General features: G+C 46.8%; 1 protein-coding gene across 1 annotated transcript in view; it reads left to right on the top strand.

Annotated features, from left to right (window-relative positions):
- The first annotated feature begins 4,167 nt into the window (after positions 1-4,167).
- The window catches only part of arhgdig (Rho GDP dissociation inhibitor (GDI) gamma), a 49,313-nt gene continuing 34,034 nt past the window's right edge, over positions 4,168-19,446 (top strand). The window contains exon 1 of the mRNA XM_042314371.1: positions 4,168-4,373. The gene's annotated coding sequence lies outside the window, so the exon portion shown is untranslated. The remainder of the gene's footprint in view (positions 4,374-19,446) is intronic.

Below are 19,446 nucleotides of genomic sequence, written 5' to 3'. Positions count from 1 at the left end.
TTGGTGTCATTATCTAGAGTATATTCACTCCTATCCACTTGCTGTATAGTAGGCCTACAGACATACAATAGGTAGACTGGAAATAATGTCCCCTGTCTCATGTCTTCTCTACTCTATTCCCTTTCAAGCCTGGTATCAAAGTGCACATTATCTACTGTCACAGACCCCAGGTCGACGCACATATAACATCTCCTCTCTGCTTCTATACCTGACACGAGATTCATCCCAAAATACCTGATACCTGACACACGAGATTCATCCCAAAATACCTGATACCTGATACACGAGATTCATCCCAAAATACCTGATACCTGACACACGAGATTCATCCCAAAATACCTGATACCTGACACGAGATTCATCCCAAAATACCTGATACCTGACACACGAGATTCATCCCAAAATACCTGATACCTGATACACGAGATTCATCCCAAAATACCTGATACCTGATACATGAGATTCATCCCAAAATACCTGATACCTGACACAAGATTCATCCCAAAATACCTGATACCTGACACAAGATTCATCCCAAAATACCTGATACCTGACACAAGATTCATCCCAAAATACCTGATACCTGACACACGAGATTCATCCCAAAATACCTGATACCTGACACAAGATTCATCCCACGAGCTTCATCCCAAAATACCTGATACCTGACACGAGATTCATCCCAAAATACCTGATACCTGACACAAGATTCATCCCAAAATACCTGATACCTGACACGAGCTTCATCCCAAAATACCTGATACCTGACACAAGATTCATCCCAAAATACCTGATACCTGATACACCCCTAGAGATTCATCCCAAAATACCTGATACCTGACAGAACAAGATTCATCCCAAAATACCTGATACCTGACACGCAAGATTCATCCCAAAATACCTGATACCTGACACACGAGATTCATCCCAAAATACCTGATACCTGACACGAGATTCATCCCAAAATACCTGATACCTGACACAAGATTCATCCCCCTAAAATACCTGATACCTGATACACGAGATTCATCCCAAAATACCTGATACCTGACACACGAGATTCATCCCAAAATACCTGATACCTGACACAAGATTCATCCCAAAATACCTGATACCTGACACACGAGATTCATCCCAAAATACCCCCCTACCTGATACCTGACACAAGATTCATCCCAAAATACCTGATACCTGACACACGAGATTCATCCCAAAATACCTGATACCTGACACGAGATTCATCCCAAAATACCTGATACCTGACACGAGATTCATCCCAAAATACCTGATACCTGACACAAGATTCATCCCAAAAATACCTGATACCTGACATGAGATTCATCCCAAAATCACAATCCTAACAACGGCTAATCCCCCCTAGAGAGAACAAGAGTTCCTTTTCGCCAATAGTTTACATACACAAAGTTCTGTGTCCAGTTAGACACAACTTATTCTGTCAAACAAGGGATAGTACTAGTAGCCCCCTAGAGAGAACAAGGGATAGTACTAGTAGCCCCCTAGAGAGAACAAGGGATAGTACTAGTAGCCCCTAGAGAGAACAAGGGATAGTACTAGTAGCCCCCTAGAGAGAACAAGGGATAGTACTAGTAGCCCCCTAGAGAGAACAAGGGTACTAGTAGCCCCTAGTAGTACTAGTAGCCCCCTAGAGAGAACAAGGGATAGTACTAGTAGCCCCCTAGAGAGAACAAGGGATAGTACTAGTAGCCCCCCCCTAGAGAGAACAAGGGATAGTACTAGTAGCCCCCTAGAGAGAACAAGGGATAGTACTAGTAGCCCCCTAGAGAGAACAAGGGATAGTACTAGTAGCCCCCTAGAGAGAACAAGGGATAGTACTAGTAGCCCCCTAGAGAGAACAAGGGATAGTACTAGTAGCCCCTAGAGAGAACAAGGGATAGTACTAGTAGCCCCCTAGAGAGAACAAGGGATAGTACTAGTAGCCCCTAGAGAGAACAAGGGATAGTACTAGTAGCCCCTAGAGAGAACAAGGGATAGTACTAGTAGCCCCCTAGAGAGAACAAGGGATAGTACTAGTAGCCCCCTAGAGAGAACAAGGGATAGTACTAGTAGCCCCCTAGAGAACAAGGGATAGTACTAGTAGCCCCCTAGAGAGAACAAGGGATAGTACTAGTAGCCCCCTAGAGAGAACAAGGGATAGTACTAGTAGCAAGGGATAGTACTAGAGAGAACAAGGGATAGTACTAGTAGCCCCCTAGAGAGAACAAGGGATAGTACTAGTAGCCCCCTAGAGAGAACAAGGGATAGTACTAGTAGCCCCTAGAGAGAACAAGGGATAGTACTAGTAGCCCCTAGAGAGAACAAGGGATAGTACTAGTAGCCCCCCTAGAGAGAACAAGGGATAGTACTAGTAGCCCCTAGAGAGAACAAGGGATAGTACTAGAGAGAACAAGGGATAGTAGTAGCTAGTAGCCCCCTAGAGAGAACAAGGGATAGTACTAGTAGCCCCCTAGAGAGAACAAGGGATAGTACTAGTAGCCCCCTAGAGAGAACAAGGGATAGTACTAGTAGCCCCCTAGAGAGAACAAGGGATAGTACTAGTAGCCCCTAGAGAGAACAAGGGATAGTACTAGTAGCCCCTAGAGAGAACAAGGGATAGTAGTAGCTAGTAGCTAGTAGCCCCCTAGAGAGAACAAGGGATAGTACCCCTAGAGAGAACAAGGGAGTAGCCCCCCTAGAGAGAACAAGGGATAGTACTAGTAGCCCCCTAGAGAGAACAAGGGATAGTACTAGTAGCCCCCTAGAGAGAACAAGGGATAGTAGCCCCCCCCTAGAGAGAACAAGGGATAGTACTAGTAGCCCCCTAGAGAGAACAAGGGATAGTAGCTAGAGAGAACAAGGGATAGTACCCCCTAGAGAGAACAAGGGATAGTACTAGTAGCCCCCTAGAGAGAACAAGGGATAGTCTAGTAGCCCCCTAGAGAGAACAAGGGATAGTACTAGTAGCCCCCTAGAGAGAACAAGGGATAGTCTAGTAGCCCCCTAGAGAGAACAAGGGATAGTACTAGTAGCCCCCTAGAGAGAACAAGGGATAGTACTAGTAGCCCCCTAGAGAGAACAAGGGATAGTACTAGTAGCCCCCTAGAGAGAACAAGGGATAGTACTAGTAGCCCCTAGAGAGAACAAGGGATAGTCTAGTAGCCCCCCCCTAGAGAGAACAAGGGATAGTCTAGTAGCCCCCCCTAGAGAGAACAAGGGATAGTCTAGTAGCCCCCTGAGAGAACAAGGGATAGTCTAGTAGCCCCCTAGAGAGAACAAGGGATAGTACTAGTAGCCCCCTAGAGAGAACAAGGGATAGTACTAGTAGCCCCCTAGAGAGAACAAGGGATAGTACTAGTAGCCCCCTAGAGAGAACAAGCCTTTACTTAATGTCTCTTCACAACAAACAACCCAACCTGGTCTCAGAGCATTTCATATGATTCTTTACGTAAAAACAAGACACTCCATTTAGTATGATACGTTATGTTTGGTGTGGTTACATAAGACAGATGGTTACTCAAGACAAAAAAATGAAAGGAGGGTTGTTGGTTGGGGTGGATGGGTGAACGTGAGCACGAATGTCTCGCAACTCACAGGTTGCGAGTTCGAATCTCATCATGGACAACTTTAACATTTCTAGCAAATTAGCTACTTTTCAACTACTTGGTATGTTAGCTAACCCTTCCCCTAAACCTAACCTTGACCCTTTTAACTAACCCTTCACCTAACCCTAACCATAACCCTAGCCTAGCTAACCCTTCACTTAACCCTAACCTTAAACATTTAACCTAACCATAACCCTAGCCTAGCTAACATTAGCCATCTACATAGGTTTTTTGCAGCTTTGTTACCTAAGTTTTGCAATTCGTAACATATTGTACGTTTAGTAAATGTGTAACATAATAGAAATTGCAATTCGTAAACTATCAGACGTGTTCCCAATTTTCGTAACATATTGTACGTTTTTCAAATTCGTAACATATAATGCAAATTGTAATTCGTTAAAATATCATACTAAATGGGTGATGGACATCCACAAAATAATAAATAACATACCATACAAAAGAGAGTATCTCGGGTTTTGCGTAAAGAACAATACTTAATGCTCTGAGACCAGGTTGAACAAAGACACCACAGGCTTTTCTTTAACCGGGGAAAGACGTGTACAGCTACAGAAGACATCAGTAACGAAGTAACGGATGTTAAAGACTGGTGTCATTTCGTGTGTACCGATCTTATTGGTGTATACGTTTATTTCCTGCTCAGAGAAAGTGAGAGCGAGAGATCGAGACGCAGGAGAAATAGTTTGATTTCTGCGCAAGAAAAGTTTTACAGAACAAGTGTCCTTTGCTAAAAAGGTAAGAGTAATCATTTATAATCTAATGCAACAGTATAATGTTGTTTTGCTTGTAGGTTTGAGGAGTTTCCGTGGTAAATTGTCGGGTGATTGACGCAGTTGCAGAGAGATTTGGTCATTTGATGCGCGTTGATTGTCTATAGATGATTTTGCGCGCATTGATAAAGTTGAGGGAAAGCACCTGACATCAGAAAGCCTGCCGTAGGCCTATCTGTAAAAAGTTGTTGTTCTTTTGAAAGCCATCAGATACAGAAAAGCTTTCCCATTCGGGAAGGAGCTGGGCCTACAGTAGTCTAGTGTGTTGTCTCTACACAGTGGCCCCTTTTTAAATGTTGCTCTAAATGACAGCAAACGCTCTCCCCTACTTATTAAGTGTAGGACTACACTCGTTTCTCTATCGAGGTCCGGTTTAGGTCGTGATTTAGTTGGAGGAACAAGTAGAGCCTGAACCAGAGACCATGTCAGCAGACCCTGCCTTGCTGTAATGACTAATGATGAGTCGTTCGCGAACGAACGGAAAGTGTTTCTGCAAATACATTACAAAATGATTCTCTGAAGAGGGTGAATCCCCTGTGCAGGAACATTAAATTGTGTGGAGAGTTAATCAATCTGATCCACGCTGATATTTTCAGTACAGACCATCTGATAATTTGGCCAGCTAAAAATGTATTTCAACGCGCATTTCCCGATCTGACATAATGGTAACCTGCCTTTTTAGGCTTTACATTGGAGATCGATTTTTTTTCCCTTCATGGTTCTACGTCGATTATTAAGCCTTTTGAACGAAGAGACGTTTGGGTCCCATCCCTACACGTTTAACCAGCACCCTAGATGGGTCCCATCCCTACATGTTTAACCAGCACCTAGATGGGTCCCATCCCTACATGTTTAACCAGCACCCTAGATGGGTTCCATCCCTACACGTTTAACCAGCACCCTAGATGGGTCCCATCCCTACACGTTTAACCAGCACCCTAGATGGGTCCCATCCCTACACGTTTAACCAGCACCCTAGATGGGTCCCATCCCTACGTAGGTGTTTAACCAGCACCCTAGATGGGTCCCATCCCTACGTAGGTGTTTAACCAGCACCCTAGATGGGTCCCATCCCTACGTAGGTGTTTAACCAGCACCCTAGATGGGTCCCATCCCTACGTAGGTGTTTAACCAGCACCCTAGATGGGTCCCATCCCTACGTAGGTGTTTAACCAGCACCCTAGATGGGTCCCATCCCTACGTAGGTGTTTAACCAGCACCCTAGTAGGCCTAGAGGGCATTACATGTGCTTAGCATCACTGACACTCAGCACTCTGCCTGCATCCTAAGGGAATAGTGTGCCAAAGTAGTGCACTATAAATAGGGAATAGGGTGCCAAAGTAGGGCACTATATAGGGAATAGGGTGCCAAAGTAGGGCACTATAAAGGGATTAGGGTGCCAAAGTAGTGCACTATATATAGGGAATAGGGTGCCAAAGTAGTGCACTATATAGGGAATAGGGTGCCAAAGTAGGGCACTATAAAGGGATTAGGGTGCCAAAGTAGTGCACCATATAGGGAATAGGGTGCCAAAGTAGTGCACCATATAGGGAATAGGGTGCCAAAGTAGGGCTCTATACAGGCCTCTGACCACCGCCTGAGTGTACACACAGATATATTAAACAGATTGACTTTAAAGAGCAGATTCACCATCATTAAATATTGATTCATAGGGACTCTTTATTATTCATCTGAATCATCTTACATTATTGATGTTGATCGCTGGTCAGAAATATCAGGTCCAGGGTAGAAGGGTTGGCGAGATCTGCACTCCAAATGGCACCCTGTTCCCTTTATAGTGCACTACTTTGGCACGCTATTCCCTATATAGTGCACTACTTTGGCACCCTAATTCCTATATAGTGCACTACTTTGGCACCCTAATCCCTATATAGTGCACTACTTTGGCACCCTATTCCCTATATAGTGCACTACTATGGCACTCTATTCCCTATATAGTGCACTACTATGGCACTCTATTCCCTATATAGTGCACTACTATGGCACCCTAATCCCTATATAGTGCACTACTTTGGCACCCTATTCCCTATATAGTGCACTACTATGGCACTCTATTCCCTATATAGTGCACTACTATGGCACTCTATTCCCTATATAGTGCACTACTATGGCACTCTATTCCCTATATAGTGCACTACTTTGGCACCCTATTCCCTATATAGTGCACTACTATGGCCCTCTATTCCCTATATAGTGCACTACTATGGCACTCTATTCCCTATATAGTGCACTCCAAATGGCACCCTATTCCCTATATAGGGCACTACTTTGGCACGCTATTCCCTATATAGTGCACTACTATGGCACCCTAATCCCTATATAGTGCACTACTTTGGCACCCTATTCCCTATATAGTGCACTACTATGGCACTCTATTCCCTATATAGTGCACTACTATGGCACTCTATTCCCTATATAGTGCACTACTTGGGCACCCTATTCCCTATATAGTGCACTACTTTGGCACGCTATTCCCTATATAGTGCACTACTTTGGCACCCTATTCCCTATATAGTGCACTACTTTTAACCTGGTTCCATAGGATCCTGCGTCTGGTCAAAAGTAGTTCACTATATAGAGGAATAGGGTGCCATTTTGGGACGCAGGTCATCGCTGGAAGTGGGGAGTAGCTCCTAGATACACTGATCTAAGGTCAGTTTTATGTTCTGTCCTCTAATGGTTCAGGTTAGTGTTGGGGGGAGGGGATGCTGATCCTAGATCTGTAGTTCAGGTTAGTGTTGGGGGAAGGGGATGCTGATCCTAGATCTGTAGTTCAGCTGATCCTAGATCTGTAGTTCAGGTTAGTATTGGGGGAGGGGATGCTGATCCTAGATCTGTAGTTCAGGTTAGTGTTGGGGGAGGGGATGCTGATCCTAGATCTGTAGTTCAGGTTAGTGTTGGGGGAGGGGATGCTGATCCTAGAGCTGTAGTTCAGGTTAGTGTTGGGGGAGGGGATGCTGATCCTAGATCTGTAGTTCAGGTTAGTGTTGGGGGGGAGGGGATGCTGATCCTAGATCTGGTTCAGGTTATGTTGGGGGAGGGGATGCTGATCCTAGATCTGTAGTTCAGGTTAGTGTTGGGGGAGGGGATGCTGATCCTAGAGCTGTAGTTCAGGTTAGTGTTGAGGGGATGCTGATCCTAGATCTGTAGTTCAGGTTAGTGTTGGGGGAGGGGATGCTGATCCTAGATCTGTAGTTCAGGTTAGTATTGGGGGAGGGGATGCTGATCCTAGATCTGTAGTTCAGGTCAGTATTGGGGGAGGGGATGCTGATCCTAGAGCTGTAGTTCAGCTGATCCTAGATCTGTAGTTCAGCTGATCCTAGATCTGTAGTTCAGGTTAGTGTTGGGGGAGGGGATGCTGATCCTAGATCTGTAGTTCAGGTTAGTATTGGGGGAGGGGATGCTGATCCTAGATCTGTAGTTCAGGTTAATGTTGGGGGAGGGGATGCTGATCCTAGATCTGTAGTTCAGCTGATCCTAGAGCTGTAGTTCAGGTTAGTGTTGGGGAGGATGCTGATCCTAGATCTGATTCAGCTGATCCTAGATCTGTAGTTCAGGTTAGTGTTGGGGGGGATGCTGATCCTAGATCTGTAGTTCAGTGATCCTAGATCTGCAGTTCAGGTTAGTGTTGGGGGAGGGGATGCTGATCCTAGATCTGTAGTTCAGGTTAGTGTTGGGGGAGGGTTCAGGTTATGCTGGGGGATCCTAGATCTGTAGTTCAGCTGATCCTAGATCTGTAGTTCAGGTTAGTATTGGGGGAGGGGATGAGTAGTTGATGAATGATTATAAGGGACAGTATTATATCTTACTGTGATAAGTATATATAATAACCCAGTTATTACAACCAGTAATAATTAGTCTTTTCTGTTGGCAGTTGGTATGAAACTACAAGTTAATATTGTTGATCAACCCACTATTGAGAAATGTTGGTCTGTCTTCCTCTTTTGAGTCAGCATGTGTGTGTGTGAGTGTGTGTGTGTGTGTGTGTGTGCCTGCGTGTGTGTGTGTGTGTGCCTGCGTGTGTGTGTGTGTGTGTTTGTGTGTGAGAGAGAATACACCATATTATTTGTTGATTCTGTGTTTGAATCTGTGTGTGTGTGTGTGTGTGTGTGTGTTGTGTGTGTGTGTGTGTTTTGAATCTGTGTGTGTGTGTGTGTGTGTGTGTGTGTGTGTGTGTGTGTGTGTGTGTGTGTGTGTGTGTGTGTGTCTTCCTCTCCTCTGAAAAATCTTTTTTGGCATCTTCATTTCCTCCTGAACTGGAGCTAACAGAAGAACCAGTCAGACCAGCTTCTCACTCTCTCACCATCCTCACTGAACAGACCTAAAGACAGGCCAGACCTAAAGACAGGCTACAAACAGACCTACAAACAGACCTACAAACAGACCTACAAACAGGCCTACAAACAGACCTACAAACAGACCTACAAAGACCTAGACCTACAAACAGACCTACAAACAGACTACAAAGGCCTAGACCTACAAGACAGACCTACAAACAGACCTACAAACAGACCTACAAACAGACCTACAAACAGACCTACAAACAGACCTACAAACAGACCTACAAACAGACCTACAAACAGACCTACAAACAGGCCTACAAACAGACCTACAAACAGACCTAGGCCTACAAACAGACCTACAAACAGACCTACAAACAGACCTACAAACAGGCCTACAAACAGACAGACCTACAAACAGGCCTACAAACAGGCCTACAAACAGGCCTACAAACAGGCCTACAAACAGGCCTACAAACAGGCCAAACAAACAGGCCTACAAACAGGCCTACAAACAGGCAAACAGGCCTACAAACAGACCTACAAACAGGCCTACAAACAGACCTACAAACAGGCAGACCTACAAATAGACCTACAAACAGGCCTACAAACAGACCTACAAGCAGGCCTACAAACAGGCCTACAAACAGACCTACAAACAGGCCTACAAACAGACCTACAAACAGACCTACAAACAGGCCTACAAACAGACCTACAAACAGGCCTACAAACAGACCTACATACAGGCCTACGAACAGACCTACATACAGGCCTACGAACAGACCTACATACAGTTCTACAAACAGGCCTACAAACAGACCTACAAACAGGCCTACAAACAGGCCTACAAACAGACCCTACATACAGGCCTACGAACAGTTCTACAAACAGGCCTACAAACAGGCCTACGAACAGACCTACATACAGGCCTACGAACAGACCTACATACAGTTCTACAAGCAGGCCTACAAACAGACCTACAAACAGACCTACAAACAGGCCTACAAACAGGCCTACAAACAGGCCTACATACAGGCCTACAGGCCTACAAACAGGCCTACAAACAGGCCTACAAACAGACCTACAAACAGGCCTACAAACAGGCCTACAAACAGACCTACATACAGGCCTACAAACAGGCTACATACAGGCCTACAAACAGACCTACAAGCAGGCCTACAAACAGACCTACATACAGGCCTACGAACAGACCTACATACAGTTCTACAAACAGGCCTACAAACAGGTCTACAAACAGGCCTACAAACAGGTCTACAAACAGACCTACATACAGGCCTACAAACAGACCTGCAAACAGGTCTACAAACAGACCTACAAACAGGCCTACAAACAGGCCTACATACAGGCCTACAAACATCCCTCTATACCAGCCCTCTATACCACCCCTCTATACCATCCCTCTATACCACCCCTCTATACCACCCCTCCCCTCTATACCACCGCTCTATACCACCCCTCTATACCACCCCTATATACCACCCCTCTATACCACCCCTCTATACCACCCCTCCCCTCTATACCACCCCTCTATACCTATACCATCCCTCAATACCACCCCTCTATACCATCCCTCTATACCACCCCTCTATACCACCCCTCTATACCACCCCTCTATACCACCCCTCTAGACCATCCCTCTATACCATCCCTCTATACCACCCCTCTATACCTCCCCTCTATACCACCCCTCTATACCACCCCCTCTATACCATCCCTCTATACCACCCCTCTATACCACCCCTCTATACCACCCCTCTATACCACCCCTCTATACCATCCCTCTATACCACCCCTATATACCACCCCTCCCCTCTATACCACCCCTCCCCTCTATACCAGCCCCTGATACTCCTTAACCCAGTTTATTAACTCCTATCTGACCAGCAGTACAGTGGCATGGTTCTGGTTGGCAGTAAACCACATCATTAATCCCAGTTATCTATATAAACATTATAGAGATGCATCTCCTACATGACTCGGTGTATTACGTAGACATCCCATTACTCACTGGGTGGACATTGGTATCCTAGCAACAGGACATAAAAAAAAAATCTGCCTTCTTTGTGAGGAAAACTGAACATAGATTCTGGTGAGGATAAACTGATCCTAGATCTGTGCCTGCTAGAGGAAACCCCTACCCAAATCAAAGATTCTGGTGAGGATAAACTGATCCCAGATCTGTGCCTGCTAGAGGAAACCCCTACCCAAATCAAGGATTCTGGTGAGGATAAACTGATCCCAGATCTGTGCCTGCTAGAGGAAACCGCTACCCAAATCAATGATTCTGGTGAGGATAAACTGATCCTAGATCTGTGCCTGCTAGAGGAAACCGCTACCCAAATCAATGATTCTGGTGAGGATAAACTGATCCTAGATCTGTGCCTGCTAGAGGAAACCGCTACCCAAATCAATGATTCTGGTGAGGATAAACTGATCCCAGATCTGTGCCTGCTAGAGGAAACCGCTACCCAAATCAATGATTTATTGTTTGCGTACACACAGATCAGCAGATGTTATCGCAGGTTCAGCGAAATGCTTGCGTTAGCTATACAACAGTGTAGTAATATCTAGCTACACAACAGTGTAGTAATATCTAGCTATACAACAGTGTAGTAATATCTAGCTATACAACAGTGTAGTAATATCTAGCTATACAACAGTGTAGTAATATAATCCAGGAAATGTCAGTATCAAAAAAATAAATATATATAAATAGATTTATAATCCGGGTCGTTTTTGGTCCTGGATACTGATTGGCTGAAACCCTGTGGTATATCAGACAATATAACATGGGTATGAAACTAAAGGACTTGTTTACTGGTGTAATTACATTGGTAACCTGTTAATAATGAGCAATAAGGCTCATCGGGGTTTTGTGGTATATGAGCAATATACCACACGGCTATGGGCTGGTATCCAGGCTGTAGTCTCTCTGCACACGGCTAAGGGCTGGTATCCAGGCTGTAGTCTCTCTGCACACGGCTAAGGGCTGGTGTCCAGGCTGTAGTCTCTCTGCACACGGCTAAGGGCTGGTATCCAGGCTGTAGTCTCTCTGCACACGGCTATGGGCTGGTATCCAGGCTGTAGTCTCTCTGCACACGGCTAAGGGCTGGTATCCAGGCTGTAGTCTCTCTGCACACGGCTAAGGGCTGGTATCCAGGCTGTAGTCTCTCTGATGCTAAGGGCTGGTATCCAGGCTGTAGTCTCTCTGCACACGGCTACAGACATAGGCTACTCACACGGCTAAGGGCTGGTATCCAGGCTGTAGTCTCTCTGCACACGGCTAAGGGCTGGTATCCAGGCTGTAGTCTCTCTGCACACGGCTAAGGGCTGGTATCCAGGCTGTAGTCTCTCTGCACACGGCTAAGGGCTGGTATCCAGGCTGTAGTCTCTCTGCACACGGCTAAGGGCTGGTATCCAGGCTGTAGTCTCTCTGCACACGGCTAAGGGCTGGTATCCAGGCTGTAGTCTCTCTGCACACGGCTAAGGGCTGGTATCCAGGCTGTAGTCTCTCTGATGCGTTGTGTCTGAGAACAGACATATACCACACGGCTAAGGGCTGGTATCCAGGCTGTAGTCTCTCTGCACACGGCTAAGGGCTGGTATCCAGGCTGTAGTCTCTCTGCACACGGCTAAGGGCTGGTATCCAGGCTGTAGTCTCTCTGCACACGGCTAAGGGCTGGTATCCAGGCTGTAGTCTCTCTGCACACGGCTAAGGGCTGGTATCCAGGCTGTAGTCTCTCTGCACACGGCTAAGGGCTGGTATCCAGGCTGTAGTCTCTCTGCACACGGCTAAGGGCTGGTATCCAGGCTGTAGTCTCTCTGCACACGGCTAAGGGCTGGTATCCAGGCTGTAGTCTCTCTGCACACGGCTAAGGGCTGGTATCCAGGCTGTAGTCTCTCTGCACACGGCTAAGGGCTGGTATCCAGGCTGTAGTCTCTCTGATGCGTTGTGTCTGAGAACAGACATATACCACACGGCTAAGGGCTGGTATCCAGGCTGTAGTCTCTCTGCACACGGCTAAGGGCTGGTATCCAGGCTGTAGTCTCTCTGCACACGGCTAAGGGCTGGTATCCAGGCTGTAGTCTCTCTGCACACGGCTAAGGGCTGGTATCCAGGCTGTAGTCTCTCTGCACACGGCTATGGGCTGGTATCCAGGCTGTAGTCTCTCTGCACACGGCTAAGGGCTGGTATCCAGGCTGTAGTCTCTCTGCACACGGCTAAGGGCTGGTATCCAGGCTGTAGTCTCTCTGCACACGGCTATGGGCTGGTATCCAGGCTGTAGTCTCTCTGCACACGGCTAAGGGCTGGTATCCAGGCTGTAGTCTCTCTGCACACGGCTAAGGGCTGGTATCCAGGCTGTAGTCTCTCTGCACACGGCTAAGGGCTGGTATCCAGGCTGTAGTCTCTCTGATGCGTTGTGTCTGAGAACAGACATATACCACACGGCTAAGGGCTGGTATCCAGGCTGTAGTCTCTCTGCACACGGCTAAGGGCTGGTATCCAGGCTGTAGTCTCTCTGCACACGGCTAAGGGCTGGTATCCAGGCTGTAGTCTCTCTGCACACGGCTAAGGGCTGGTATCCAGGCTGTAGTCTCTCTGCACACGGCTATGGGCTGGTATCCAGGCTGTAGTCTCTCTGCACACGGCTAAGGGCTGGTATCCAGGCTGTAGTCTCTCTGCACCGGCTAAGGGCTGGTATCCAGGCTGTAGTCTCTCTGCACACGGCTAAGGGCTGGTATCCAGGCTGTAGTCTCTCTGCACACGGCTAAGGGCTGGTATCCAGGCTGTAGTCTCTCTGCACATGGCTAAGGGCTGGTATCCAGGCTGTAGTGTCTCTGCACACGGCTAAGGGCTGGTATCCAGGCTGTAGTCTCTCTGATGCGTTGCGTCTGAGAACAGACATATACCACACCTCCTCTGGCTACGTTGCTTAAATATACATTGATTGTACAAAACATCAGGAACACCTGCTCGTTCCATGACAGACTGACCAGGTGAATCCAAGTGAAAGCTATGATCCCTTATTGATGTCACTTTGTTAAATCCACTTCAATCAGTGTCGATGAAGGGGAGGAGACCTGGTTAAAGAAGGATTTTTAAGCCTTGAGACAATTGAGACATGGATTGTGTGTGTGTTGCCATTCAGAGGGTGAATGAGCAAGAGAAAATATTTGTGCCTTTAAACGGGGTATTGTATAAGTAGGTGCCAAGTGCACCAGTTTGTGTCAAGAACTGAAACTCTGCTGGGTTTTCCCACGCACAACAGTTTCCTGTGTTTATCAAGAATAATAAAACACCCAAAAGGACATCCAGACAACTGGACTCCACTGTGGGAACCATCAGAGTCAACATGGGCCAGGATCCCTGTGGAACACAGGGAGGCAGTTCTGAAGGCAACTCAATATTAGTTCTTGTTCATGTTTGTACACTCAGTGTATAGATGGTGTGTATGGATGGTTTGTATAGATGGTGTGTGTGTATAGATGGTGTGTATGGAGGGTGTGTATAGATGGTGTGTGTATAGATGGTGTGTATAGATGGTGTGTGTGTAGATGGTGTGTATGGAAGGTGTGTATAGATGGTGTGTGTATAGATGGTGTGTATAGATGGTGTGTATGGAAGGTGTGTATAGATGGTGTATAGATGGTGTGTATGGATGGTGTGTATAGATGGTGTGTATAAATGGTGTGTGTATAGATGGTGTGTATAGATGGTGTGTGTATAGATGGTGTGTATAGATGGTGTGTGTATAGATGGTGTGTGTATAGATGGTGTGTATAGATGGTGTGTATAGATGGTGTGTATGGATGGTGTGTATGGATGGTGTGTATAGATGGTGTGTATAGATGGTGTGTGTATGGATGGTGTGTGTATAGATGGTGTGTGTATGGATGGTGTGTGTATAGATGGTGTGTATGGATGGTGTGTATAGATGGTGTGTGTATGGATGGTGTGTATAGATGGTGTGTATGGATGGTGTGTATAGATGGTGTGTGTATGGATGGTGTGTATAGATGGTGTATGTATAGATGGTGTATGTATAGATGGTGTGTGTATAGATGGTGTGTGTATAGATGGTGTGTATGGAGGGTGTGTATAGATGGTGTGTGTATAGATGGTGTATGTATAGATGGTGTGTGTATAGATGGTGTGTATAGATGGTGTGTGTATAGATGGTGTGTGTAGATGGTGTGTATAGATGGTGTGTATAGATGGTGTATAGATGGTGTGTATGGATGGTGTGTATAGATGGTGTGTATAAATGGTGTGTATGGATGGTGTGAATAGATGGTGTATGTATAGATGGTGTATGTATAGATGGTGTGTGTATAGATGGTGTGTATAGATGGTGTGTGTATAGATGGTGTGTGTAGATGGTGTGTATGGATGGTGTGTATAGATGGTGTGTATAGATGGTGTATAGATGGTGTGTATGGATGGTGTGTATAAATGGTGTGTGTATGGATGGTGTGTATAGATGGTGTGTGTATAGATGGTGTGTATGGATGGTGTGTGTATAGATGGTGTGTGTATAGATGGTGTGTATAGATGGTGTGTGTATAGATGGTGTGTGTAGATGGTGTGTGTAGATGGTGTGTATGGAAGGTGTGTATAGATGGTGTGTATAGATGGTGTGTATAGATGGTGTATGGATGGTGTGTGTATAGATGGTGTGTGTATAGATGGTGTGTATAGATGGTGTGTGTAGATGGTGTGTATAGATGGTGTGTGTAGATGGTGTGTGTAGATGGTGTGTATGGAAGGTGTGTATAGATGGTGTGTATAGATGGTGTGTATAGATGGTGTATGGATGGTGTGTGTATAGATGGTGTGTGTATAGATGGTGTGTATGGATGGTGTGTATAGATGGTGTGTGTATAGATGGTGTATGTATAGATGGTGTGTATGGATGGTGTGTATAGATGGTGTATGTATAGATGGTGTGTATAGATGGTGTGTGTAGATGGTGTGTATAGATGGTGTGTGTATAGATGGTGTGTGTAGATGGTGTGTATAGATGGTGTGTGAATAGATGGTGTGTATGGATGGTGTGTGTATAGATGGTGTGTATGGATGGTGTGAATAGATGGTGTATGTATAGATGGTGTCTGTATAGATGGTGTGTATAGATGGTGTGTGTAGATGGTGTATGTATAGATGGTGTGTGTATAGATGGTGTGTATAGATGGTGTGTATAGATGGTGTGTGTAGATGGTGTGTATGGAAGGTGTGTATAGATGGTGTGTATGGATGGTGTGTATGGATGGTGTGTCTGGATGGTGTGTATAGATGGTGTGTATAGATGGTGCATATAGATGGTGTATGTGTATAGACAGTAGTTAAATAGGATGGTGTGTATAGACAGTAGTTATATAGGATGGTGTGTCTAGACAGTAGTTATATAGGATGGTGTGTATAGACAGTATAGACAGTAGTTATATAGGATGGTGTGTATAGACAGTATAGACAGTAGTTATATAGGATGAACCAAGACTAGAATACAGTATATACATATGAAGTGGGTGGAACAGTATGTAAACATTATTAAAGTGACCAGTGTTCAATGACTCTATGTACATAGGGCAGCAGTCTCTAAGGTGCAGGGTAGAGTACTGGCAGTCGGTTAGTGACAGTGGTATTGGGTTGAACAGGCCAGGTCTCGGGTGGCTGAGGTCCTTGAAAACTGGTTACCAAAGTAATTAGAAGAGTAAATAAGTAGTTTTGTTTAATTTAAATTAATTACTGTTTAAATTACGTGCTGTATGTGTCCTGGAGGGCAGGTAGTTTGCCCCCGGTGATGCGTTGGGCAGACCGCACCACCCTCTGGAGAGCCCTGCGGTTGTGGGTGGCGCAGTTGCCGTACCAGGCGGTGATACAGCCCGACAGGATGCTCTCGATTGTGCATCTGTAAACGTTTGTGAGGGTCTTAGGTGCCAAGCCAAATGAGGTTGAAGAGGTGCTGTTGTGCCTTCTTCACCACGCTGTCAGTGTGGGGGGACCATTTCAGGTCCTCAGTGATGTGGAAGCAGAGGAACTTAAGGCCTTTGACCCTCTCCACTGCCATCGATGTGGACGGGGCCGAGCTGTCTCTGCTGTCTCTGCTGTCTGTCTCTGTCTGTCTCTGTCTGTCTCTGTCTGTCTCTGCTGTCTCTGCTGTCTCTGTCTGTCTCTGTCTGTCTCTGTCTGTCTCTGCTGTCTCTGCTGTCTCTGCTGTCTCTGTCTGTCTCTGTCTGTCTCTGTCTGTCTCTGCTGTCTCTGTCTGTCTCTGTCTGTCTCTGTCTGTCTCTGTCTGTCTCTGCTGTCTCTGTCTGTCTCTGTCTGTCTCTGTCTGTCTCTGTCTGTCTCTGCTGTCTCTGTCTGTCTCTGTCTGTCTCTGTCTGTCTCTGCTGTCTCTGTCTGTCTCTGCTGTCTCTGTCTGTCTCTGTCTGTCTCTGCTGTCTGCTGTCTCTGTCTGTCTCTGTCTGTCTCTGTCTGTCTCTGCTGTCTCTGTCTGTCTCTGTCTGTCTCTGTCTGTCTCTGTCTGTCTCTGCTGTCTCTGTCTGTCTCTGTCTGTCTCTGTCTGTCTCTGCTGTCTCTGCTGTCTCTGTCTGTCTCTGTCTGTCTCTGTCTGTCTCTGCTGTCTCTGTCTGTCTCTGCTGTCTCTGTCTGTCTCTGTCTGTCTCTGCTGTCTGCTGTCTCTGTCTGTCTCTGTCTGTCTCTGTCTGTCTCTGCTGTCTCTGTCTGTCTCTGTCTGTCTCTGTCTGTCTCTGTCTGTCTCTGCTGTCTCTGTCTGTCTCTGCTGTCTCTGTCTGTCTCTGTCTGTCTCTGTCTGTCTCTGCTGTCTCTGCTGTCTCTGTCTGTCTCTGTCTGTCTCTGCTGTCTGCTGTCTCTGCTGTCTCTGCTGTCTCTGTCTGTCTCTGTCTGTCTCTGCTGTCTGCTGTCTCCTGTAGTCCCTGATCAGCTCCGTTGTTTAGTTGGCGTTAAGGGACATGTTATTTTCCTGGCACTATTCCTCCAGGGCCCCCAGCTTGGAGGGCACGATGGTGTTGGAAGTCTGAGCTGTAATTGATGAGAAACATTCCTTCCAGGGGTTTGGAACCTAAATTATTTTCCAATCGTTTGGTTCTGAACAGGATGGAGGTAGGGAGGAGAAGGAGAGTGGATGGAGGGAGGAGAAGGAGAGTGGTGGAGAGGGAGTGGATGGAGGGAGAGGGAGAGTGGATGGATGGATAGGGAGAGGGAGAGTGGATGGAGGGAGGAGAAGGAGAGTGGATGGAGGGAGGAGAAGGAGAGTGGTGGAGAGGGGAGTGGATGGAGGGAGGAGAAGGAGAGTGGTGGAGGGAGGAGAAGGAGAGTGGATGGAGAGGGAGTGGATGGAGGGAGGAGAAGGAGAGTGGATGGAGGGAGGAGAAGGAGAGTGGATGGATGGAGGAGAAGGAGAGTGGATGGAGAGGGAGAGTGGAGGGAGGGAGGAGAAGGAGAGTGGATGGAGGGAGGAGAAGGAGAGTGGATGGAGAGGGAGAGTGGAGGGAGGGAGGAGAAGGAGAGTGGAGGGAGGGAGGAGAAGGAGAGTGGATGGAGAGGGAGATGGAGGGAGGAGAAGGAGAGTGGATGGAGGGAGGAGAAGGAGAGTGGATGGAGGGAGGAGAAGGAGAGTGGATGGAGAGGGAGAGTGGATGGAGGGAGGAGAAGGAGAGTGGATGGAGGGAGGAGAAGGAGAGTGGATGGAGGGAGGAGAAGGAGAGTGGATGGAGAGGGAGAGTGGAGGGAGGGAGGAGAAGGAGAGTGGATGGAGGGAGGAGAAGGAGAGTGGATGGAGAGGGAGAGTGGAGGGAGGGGGAGGAGAAGGAGAGTGGAGGGAGGGAGGAGAAGGAGAGTGGAGGGAGGGAGGAGAAGGAGAGTGGATGGAGGGAGGAGAAGGAGAGTGGATGGAGAGGGAGTGGATGGAGGGAGAGGGAGAGTGGATGGATGGATAGGGAGAGGGAGAGTGGATGGAGGGAGGAGAGGGAGAGTGGATGGATGGATGGAGGGAGGAGAGGGAGAGTGGATGGATGGATGGAGGGAGAGGAGGGAGAGGGAGAGTGGCTTGTGTACTGAGGAAGCAAAAAAGAGAGCATGAGAGAGAGCGAGTGGGAGAATGGGAGTGAGTGAAAGCAAGCAAGCGAGGAAGGGAGGGTGGGTGGGAAGGGGGAAAGATGAGCTCATTGCAGTCTCTGGGCTGGTGACTGAAGGAGGGAGGGAGGAGGATGGGGGGAGAGGATAGAGGGACAGGAGGAGGAGAGGAGGCAGAGGTTTAGCTACTTCTGTCTGAGAATCGATAGCTATCGTCTGCATACTGGAATGGCATCTCCAGCACACAGAACTGTAGACAGGGCTAGCATCTCCCTTAGCATCTCTAACTAAATACAAATAGGAATTAACATTTCTACTTTAGCATCTTAAGCTAACTGAATATGTTTTTCAAAATTAGCCGTTAGCATTTCCAATATAAATCAATAGAGGACTTAGCATTTAGTCAATGACATCATCGGGTGTCACTATGCTACCGTGCTAGCTTACACATTTTGTAGGAAGCCGGCACAGACACTCCTCGCTCTCTCTCTCTCTCTCTCTCGCTCTTTTTCTCTCTCTCTCTCTTTTCTCTCTCTCTCTCTCTCTCTCTCTCTCTCTCTCTCTCTCTCTCTCTCTCTTCACAGACGCTCTCCCTCTCATCCCCACCCACACCCAAGGAT

The sequence above is a fragment of the Oncorhynchus tshawytscha genome, unplaced genomic scaffold, assembly GCF_018296145.1.
Source record: "Oncorhynchus tshawytscha isolate Ot180627B unplaced genomic scaffold, Otsh_v2.0 Un_contig_3912_pilon_pilon, whole genome shotgun sequence".
In the NCBI taxonomy this organism is placed as follows: domain Eukaryota; kingdom Metazoa; phylum Chordata; class Actinopteri; order Salmoniformes; family Salmonidae; genus Oncorhynchus; species Oncorhynchus tshawytscha.
This window is presented reverse-complemented; position numbering and strand designations above follow the sequence as displayed.